General features: G+C 41.2%; 1 pseudogene; it reads right to left on the reverse strand.

Annotated features, from left to right (window-relative positions):
* Window positions 1-213: 213 nt before the first annotated feature.
* LOC120404920 lies at window positions 214-4389 on the reverse strand (annotated as a pseudogene).
* Window positions 4390-9193: the final 4804 nt, after the last annotated feature.

Below are 9193 nucleotides of genomic sequence, written 5' to 3' on the forward strand. Positions count from 1 at the left end.
AAAAGCTTTGCTCACTACTGGCCACAGAAACTGGGAGAGTCAAGAAGATTACAACTGTGTTGGGGACACTATCTGTCAGTTTATTTGTGCATATGAAGTTTAATACGGTGATGCACTCTTTTGGACTTGTCGTGCAATAGCTTGCAATTCATTGCACAAGTCAAAGACATCAATTTCTTTGGATTCACCATGTTGCAAAGCTTGCTCCAGATTCTAGCAATGTTCCATAATTTGCTTTGGTGTTGTATTTTGCAAACTGTAAACATCATATAGGAAGCCAAATACTGAACTAATTTGCTGCATCAATGTGAATATTTCTTCAACTGAATGTATTGCTGTGTTGATGACTGCAAAGTAAAAATTCACTTTGAATTTTTCTTTCAGATTATAAATAGGTTCGTCATCTGCTTCATATGTGAATTGCTTCCTCTCTTTTCTAATACGGATTGGATCTGGTTCAAAAAGTGCCAATACATCCAACTCCTCCGCAAGTTCACCTGCATCTACCAATGTTTTCTCAAAGTCTGCGTCACTTCTGCGGCCTACAAGAAACTTCTTGGTTTCTCCAATTTGATTAATGGTGTCACTTATGTTGAATTATTTCGCCTAAAGTTGTTTGCTAGTCATGTTGATCTCAAACAATATGTCATAACACACAACAAGAGAAACAAGAAACTTGAAACTAGAAATGGCTTTTGGAAGATCCTTTTCATCAACTCGTGATGTATTGCCAGATGATCCTGTTAGAGTAGTGTCTTCATAGACGTCTATCAGCGCATCATAGATGTCACCAAGCTAATAGCAAAGTTGTTTCAAGGCATCAATTCGACTTTCCCATCTTGTTTCACTCAATGGTTTAACTGTGAGATTAGATACATGGTGTGTTAGAATTTCCCAGTGATGTGTAGAAGCTGAGAAATACATATACACACACTGAACTAAATCAAAGAAGGCAGTTGCCTCCAAGTAACACTTTGCAGCATCATTAACAACCAAATTCAATGAATGTGCACTGCAAGGAATGAAAAAGGCTCATGGATTAATATCCACAATTCTTCGCTGGACACCATTTTCTTTCCCTTTCATATTGCTCCCATTATCGTACCCTTGACCACACAAGTTTTCTATAGGCAGTGACATCTCTTCTAACTGGTGAAGAATAGTTTTTGTCATACCAGCTCCAGTTGTCTCCATAAGTGACACAAATCCCAAGAAGTGTTCCTTTATGAATACTGATTCAGTCTCATTCTCTGTCTCTGAAGTAGGCCTATCCACAAACCAAATGATTATGGTCATTTGTTCAATGTGGCCTCATCTGGTGTACAATCTAGAATGATCGAAAAGTATTTTGCAGCACGAGCAGAGGCTAGGATTTTTTGTTTGATGGCATTGGATAGAAGCTGAATAAGCTCATTCTGTATATCTTTCCCCAGGTGACGTAAATATTCATTAAGAGATCTGGATGACTTTTCCTGAAAATTAAGCAATGTTGATTGTAATCAGAAATACACCCTTTTTGGTCACCTATGCTTCCTTCCTTCATTCTTTCATATCAAAATCTACTACTTTTTATTCTACCTTTATAATATTGAATTATTGTTATTAATAAAATTTATAAAATTAGAATGGCAGATACTCCGTCATACTGGGGTATCGGGTTAGGTGGGGAAGGGAAGCAGACTGGGTTTGGTCAGTGGGGGGTTGGGTTTGTCTGGGGAGTGCAAGGGGAGCAGACCGGGTTTGGGTGTGGAGGGGAGGGGCGGACGGGGTAAGATTCAAAGAGCCGCAAGGTGAAATGGGTGCTCTCTTCTCCAGTCCCTGGCATGCAGCAGTGGGCCAACTCACAGTTCAATTGCAACAGGGCAATGGGAGCGTGTTGCCAGTCTGTCCTGCACCCGGGCTGGGGAGTTGAATGCTGGGCTCTCGCTCTGGCAGGGGACGTGGGGCAGGCAGGACTGTGAGGCAGAGAGTGCGTGGCCCTCACACCAAAGCAGGGTCGGGAGGGTAGAAAGCTGGGGCACAGGGAGGTGGGTTAAAGTGGCTTAGCCGCCTCTCCATGCAAGAGAGCCCACAGAGCTACCAGCTGTGGCCTCCCTCCCTTCTCTCCCCAGGGCGCAGAGCCTCTGCCCTGGAAAACCTGCAGCCTGCTCTCCGAGGAGCATGCCATGCAAGCTGGCCCCAGCTGCACTTCACTGACAGCACAGCTCAGCCCCAGCTAGAGTGACCAGACAGCAAATGTGAAAAATTGGGACAGGGGTTGTGGGTAATAGGAGCCTATGTAAGAAAAAGACCCAAAAATCAGGACTGTCCCTTTAAAATTGGGACATCTGGTCACCCTAGCCCCAGCAGGGGGTCTTACACCCCCTCCCCGCCCCCAAGCTGCTCCACTCTTCTTCTGGCTGTTGCTGTGCAATCTACTACAAGCACGGGCGGCTCTAGACATTTCGCCGCCCCAAGCACAGCGTCATGCCGTGGGGGGCGCTCTGCCGGTCGCTGGTCCACCGAAGCCGCGGGACCAGCGGACCCTCCGCAGGCATGCTGCCGAAGGCTGCCTGCCTGCCGCCCTCCTGGCGACCGGCAGAGAGCCCCCCATGGCATGCCGCCCCAAACATGCACTTGGCATGCTGGGGCCTGGAGCCACCCCTGACTACAAGACAGAGGAGCTAGTACTGTAATAATGTACCTACCAACACAGCAATCTGTACAATTATTGATTTACAATCAAAGGACTTCACATGGCAGGAGTCAGAGAGCAATTGGGACTTCCCTGGTTTTCTAAATGGCAGGAGATAGAAGTCGGAGAGCAATTCACTGGGAGCTGGTTCTTATCACCTCCTCCTCCCTATAGTCTGAGAGCTAATCAAAGAACTTCGCTGGCTTCCTAAATGGCAGTAGTTTGAGAGCAATTCATTAGGAGCGTGATTCTTATCACCTCCCTATAGTCTGCGATCTAATCAAAGGACTTCCCTAATCCCTGCCTTTGTAAATGGCAGGAGAGCAATTCATTGGGAGTGTAGTTCTTATCTATGTCCTCCCTACAGTCTGGGATCTTCAGCCTGAGCCTGCGTCTATTTTTAGGCACCTGCTTTTTAGCGCCCCCCCAGATCTTGGCGCCCTAGGTGGCTGCCTAACTTGCCTAGTGCTTCCACCGGCCCTGGCTATATCTTTTGTGCTGTTTCAGTTTAGTTTTATACAGATTATTAATCTATGGCTAACAGAATATTTATTTGTCCACGGTGACAGCCCAATGAAAGGCGGCACCATAGGATTTAACTAGCACTCCAAACCATACAGAAATTAAGGTGGATTTTGGTTCTAGTGGGTCCACTAATATCAGCCCTGGCACAAGTACTATCCACATAGAGGCCCAGCCCCAAGGATCCTTCTACTCAGTGCCCCATTCACTGTTCTCTGCCTGAAGTAATCCCTTCTGATCATTATCGTTTTTGGGCGGAGGGATAGTTCAGTGATTTGAGCATTGGCCTACTAAACCCAGAGTTATGAGTTCAATCCTTGAGGGGGCCATTTAGTGATCTGGGGCAAAAATCTGTCTGGAGATTGGTCCTGCTTTAAGCAGGGGGTTGGACTAGATGACCTCCTGAGGTCCCTTCTAAACCTAATATTCTATGAGTAGCTTGCATTTTCTCCCCCACGCTGCAGTGAAGAGTCAAATGACTACCTCACCACAGTCTTCTGAGGACATCAAGAGATCACTCCATCTTCTTTCCTTCTTCCTAGCTCTTGGAAGATTTTCCAAGGTGTTGAGCACCTAACACTAAGTGCAGAGGCACTGAAACAATTTGTATAGTGCAGGTGCTTTAGAGCCATTGAACCAAACTGTCAGCCCTGTGTGTGTGATGGAAACCACTTCAAGCCAGGGGGCGCATCTAAGTGGGATCTCCATGTGCCCATCACCACAGAAAAAATCAGGTTACACATCTTCAGGAAGCAAAAGAAGGAGAAAGACTTCTATTCCCATGATAGCACTGCTAGATTAAGCACCAGGGGCAGTAGCAAGTAGAAGTGGTTAGGAAAAAAATGTTTTCTGCAGGAAATTTGAACAAAAGCTTTACAAAAGTTGAAATTTGCCATGGAAGTTGTTGATGTTTTGGTGGGGAAAATTCTAAAACCAAAATATTTTGGGAAAAAAATGAAATATTTTAATTCAAAAGTGAGACCATGGACGTCATGGAGCTGTAGTTGAAGTACCTCATGCTTCCTTTCTTCTCTAAGCCAAGATTCCTCATTAGTCAGAAAGTTCAGTTCATTTTTTAATTGTACCAGAACCACCTTGTTCAACTTTACTTCCTGAAATATTTGTGAAAACAAATATTTTGCTTTCTCAGTTACATTTTTGTAGTTGTTCTCCAGATCCAGAGATAACAGCATAGTCCAACAAGAGAGAAATATCTATAGAAAGTACAAATCACTATACTGTTACAAAATATGAAATTACTATAATGTGGGTGCACAACTGGTTGAGAGACCACACTCAAAGCATATTTATTGATGATTTGCTGTCAAACTGAGAGGATATATCAAATGGAATACCACTGGGCTCCATCATGGGCCCAATGCTATTCAATATTTTCATTAAGGTCTAGAATGATGAAGTAGAGAGTATGTTTATAAAATTTGCATTTGATCCCAAGCTGAAAGGGGTTGCAAGCACTTTAGAGGGCAGGCTTAGAATTCAAAACTACCTTTACAAATTGAAGAATTGGTCTGAATTCAAGAAGATGAAATTTGTTAAAGACAACAGCAACGTATTGCACTTAGGATGGAAAAAAAATCAAATGCAATAAAATCAAAATGGGGAATAACTGGCTGGGCAGTAGTACTCCTGAAAATGATTTGGGGATTATAATAATGTGATGCTGTTGCAAAAAAGCCCAAATGCCATTCTGGGATGTATTAACAGGAATGTCATATGGAAAATATGGGAGGTAATTATTCTGCTCAGCTTAGGCCTCTCCAGTGCCAAGTAGGAGTACTGTGCACAGTTTTGGGTACGTCATGTTAACAAAGTAAACAATCTGAAGAAATACTGGAAGACTATTACAGCAAAGCATAATAGGTCCTACAAGTTCTTGGCATCTGTTGGGTACAACTTTCTGATTTAAAAAGTTGAGGAAACAAGTGGGAAGGTCATAAATTTTTTGATCTGATTTTGACCAACAAGGATGAATTAGTTGTGAATGTGAAGGCGGTTTGGAATTTTGGAGGAAGTGATCATGATCTGATAAAATTAAAGATCCTAAGGGAAAGTAGGACATGGGAAGAGCAAAACAAGGATACTTGGCTTAAGAAAGGCAGGTTTCAACCAACTCAAAGAAAAAGTAGGCAAGGGCCAAAGAAAAGACCAATTAGGAAGAAAAGGAGTCAAAGGGAGCTGGCAGTTCCTAAAAGAGGTAATACTAGAGGCTTAGCATCAAGCTATTCTGATGCAGAGGAAAGATAAGAAGAGTCACGGGAGGCCCATGTGGCTTCCCAAGGAGCTTTTTAGGTATCTAAAACCCAATAGGGGTACATACAGGAAATGGAAGGAGGGGCATGTCACTGAGGAATGGGGTGACCAGATGTCCCGATTTTATAGGGACAGTACCGATTTTTGGGTCTTTTTCTTATATAGGCTCCTATTACCCCCCACTCCCTGTCCTGATTTTTCACACTTGCTGTCTGGTCACCCTATTGAGGAAGTATATAAACTAGGAAAGCCAAGGCAAAGAATGAGTTACAGCTGGCAAAGAGTATTAGAGACAATAAGAAGGTGTTCTTCAAATATGTCAGACAAAAAAAACAAACAAAAAACAGACCAGTGATGGTGTGGGTCTGCTGCTCAATGGAGAAAATGAGCTGGTAACAAAAGATGAAAGGAAGTCTGAGTTGCTCAATCCCTAATTTGCTTCAGTTTTCTCACAAAAAAATAATGTGACAGGACGACTAGAGAAGTTACCATAGACAATAAAGAGAAAGGGATGCAGATCAGGATAGGTAGAAAACGTGTCAGATCTTCTGACTAATCTGAATGAAATTTAAGTCAGCAGGGCCTGATGCTATTCATCCCAGGGTGCTGAAGTAATTGGCTGAAGAAATCTTGGAGCCCCTGGCAATAATATTTGCAAACTCATGGATGACAGAAGAGGTCCTAGAAGACTGGAGAATGGCTGATATGCTCATCTTTTAAAAGCGGGGAAAAGGAGAAGCCAGGGAACTATAGACCAGTCAGCCTGACTTCCATACCTGAGAAGCTGCTAGAGCAACATATAAAACATTCAATTTTCAAGTACCTGCAGGATGAAGGGGTAATCACTAGCAGCCAGCATGGATTTACTAAGACCATATCATGCCAAACCAGTTTGATTTCCTTCTTTGACAGGATAAGTGCTTTGGTGGATAGAGGGAGTGTGGTAGACATAATATACTTGGACTTCAGCAAGGCTTTTCACACACAGTCCTACATAAGATTCTGATAAGTAAATTGGAGAAATGTGGTGGGACTATCATTAAGTGGATATAGAATTGGTTAAACAACCACAAACAAAGAGTAATTATTTATGGAATGATGTCTGATTTGAGGGAGGTCTCAGTGGGGTTCCACAGGGATCTGTTCTGGATCCAGTGTTGTTTAACATCTTTATTAATGACCTGGATGTAGAGCATACTGATCAGATTTGTATATGACACAAAATTAGGAGGGTTTGCCAACACTTAGGAGGACAAGGAGGACAGAGCTAAAATTCAAAGATATCTTGATAATTTGGAGAACTGGGCTATAGACAACAAAATGAATGACAAATGTAAGTTGCTACACATAGTGAAGAAAAACCAAATGTACAAATACAGAATGGGGGATAACTGGCTTGGCAGCAGCACTGCTGAGAAGAATCTGGGAGTTGTGGTGGATCACAACCTCAACATGAGTCAACAATGCAATGCTGTTGCAAAAAATAGCAAATGCAATTTTAGTTTGCATTAACAGAGGCATAGCATGCAAGTCATGGGAAGTGATAATACTGCTCTACTCAGCACTGGTTAGTACAGCTGGAGTACTGTGCCCAGTTTTGGTCACCAATGTATAGAAAAAATGAAGAGAAACTGGAAAGGATCCAGAGGTGAGCAACAAAGATGGTCAAATGGATGGAATGCAAGCCATATGATCAAAATCTGAAGGAACAGGGTATGTTTAGTTTGGAAAAGAGGAGATTAAGGAGGGACATGAAAGCAGTCTTCAAATATTTGAAAGGCTGCCATAAAGAATGGAAAAAAGTTTTCTCTTGCCACAGAGGGCAAGACAATAGGTAGTGGGTTCAAACAGCATAGTAATTGTAGATTAAATCTCAGGAAAAACTTCCTAACTGTAAGAATAGTAGGACAATGGAACAAGCTTCCTAGGGAGGTTGTGGAAGCTCCTTCACTGGAGCTTTTCAAACAGAGGCTGTATAGCCATCTGTCTTGCATGGTTTAGATACAAGTCATGTATCTTGGTAAGGGGGTTAGATTATGATCCGTGGTCCTTTCTAACACCTATAGTTCCAAGATTCTAAGTTCAGAGGAGAGCAACAAAAAGGATAAAAGGTTTAGAATACATGACTAGTGACAAAAGGTTCAAATATTTGGACATGTTTAGTCAAGGCAGGAGACAGCTAGAGGGCACATAAGTCTTCAAATATGTAAAAGATAAAGAGGACAGTGATCAATTGTTCTCCATGTCCATCAATGGTAGGACAAGAAGTAATAACCTTAGTTTTCAGCAGTAAGAAATATTTTAACTATAAGAATAGTTAAGAAATAAAATTGGATATGGAGGTTGTGGAATCCCTGTCATTGGAGATTCTTAAAAACAGATTAGAAAAAAAACTGTAAGGAATATTCTAGATATAGTTACACTTCCCTCAGCACAATGGGATAGATCAGATGATCTTTTTAGGTTCCTTCCAGACCTGTGTTTCCATTATTCCAAACACAATCAAAAGATAAAAACTTATTTAACTTTCTAAAACTTCCCAGAAACAACCAAGGGCAAAAAAGCCAAATTAAACCAAGCATAAATATAGCTTTAAAATACCTAAATAATATAAAATTGGAACTTTCTCTTTACTTTATATGTGATAACACAATACCAAGATGCTTTATACTTTAAGGTCTTCCCATCATCTAGTTTTAACTTAGACTCATTTTAAGGTCCACTTTTATGCCAGTTGATACACTTTTTTTATTTCAAGGGAAACTGCATACAAGATGTTTACCACTTGATATACTTTTTTAAAAATTAAAATGAAAACAGCTAAATATATGGCTAGATAGCCTAAATCCTACCCAATCAGAAGCAAGAAGTTCCATATTCCTGCAAGACTTTGCTAGGCTAGTTTTAAAGCTTAAGGGGCCCTTTGATAGTTCAGATATGCATCTAGGATCATGTTATTGTATATATGAAGGAGTTAATCTGTAATAACTCCATTGAGGTCAATAGTTACTCTAGATTTACATGTGTGTAGCAGAGATCAGAATTTGGCCTCTACATTTTTGGGTGCTTACAAAAACTCTAGACCTCAGGTTTTTTATGCAAATACTTGTAAACTAAAATATGGTAGTTTTTCAGAGTTCCATTTTCTGAGGTTCATGCCATAGTGGACAGAGTGCTAAACTGGGCCTCTGAAGAGTTGGGTTCTATTACTAGTTTTGTCACTGACCTCCTGGGTGAGCTTGGGCAAGTCACTTCACCTGTTTGTTCTTCAGTTTCCCCTTCTGTAAAAGAGGATAATGAGCACCTTTGTGAAGGAAAACTCCTGTTGATTTCAGCCACCATCATTTTGTGCTACTGCCCCTCTTCCCTAAACCACTCCCAGGAATATGCAAAGCGTGAGGCTAAAAGATCTATCCCATGCTGATCATAAAAATATTCTTTTGCTTGGCTATTTCTCTAAGCATGACCCAGGAAAGTAGCCCTGATAGTTCGTTAAGGAAAACTAATTATGCAGGACTCTTAAAAACACTTTTTATGTCTTCTTACTTTCCACTGCTCTTTATTTGTCTCTATTCCAAAGTTGTCAAAGAAAGTAATCTCACATAATAAAAAAGAGATTAAACATAGCCTGGTACTATAATTCTAAAGAAATGCCAAGTAATACATTTTAAAGGTAGCCCATATATCAATAATTTATCAGTTTAAAAGTAGATAAATCCTAAATGT

This window comes from Mauremys reevesii, linkage group 1, assembly GCF_016161935.1.
Source record: "Mauremys reevesii isolate NIE-2019 linkage group 1, ASM1616193v1, whole genome shotgun sequence".
NCBI lineage: Eukaryota > Metazoa > Chordata > Testudines > Geoemydidae > Mauremys > Mauremys reevesii.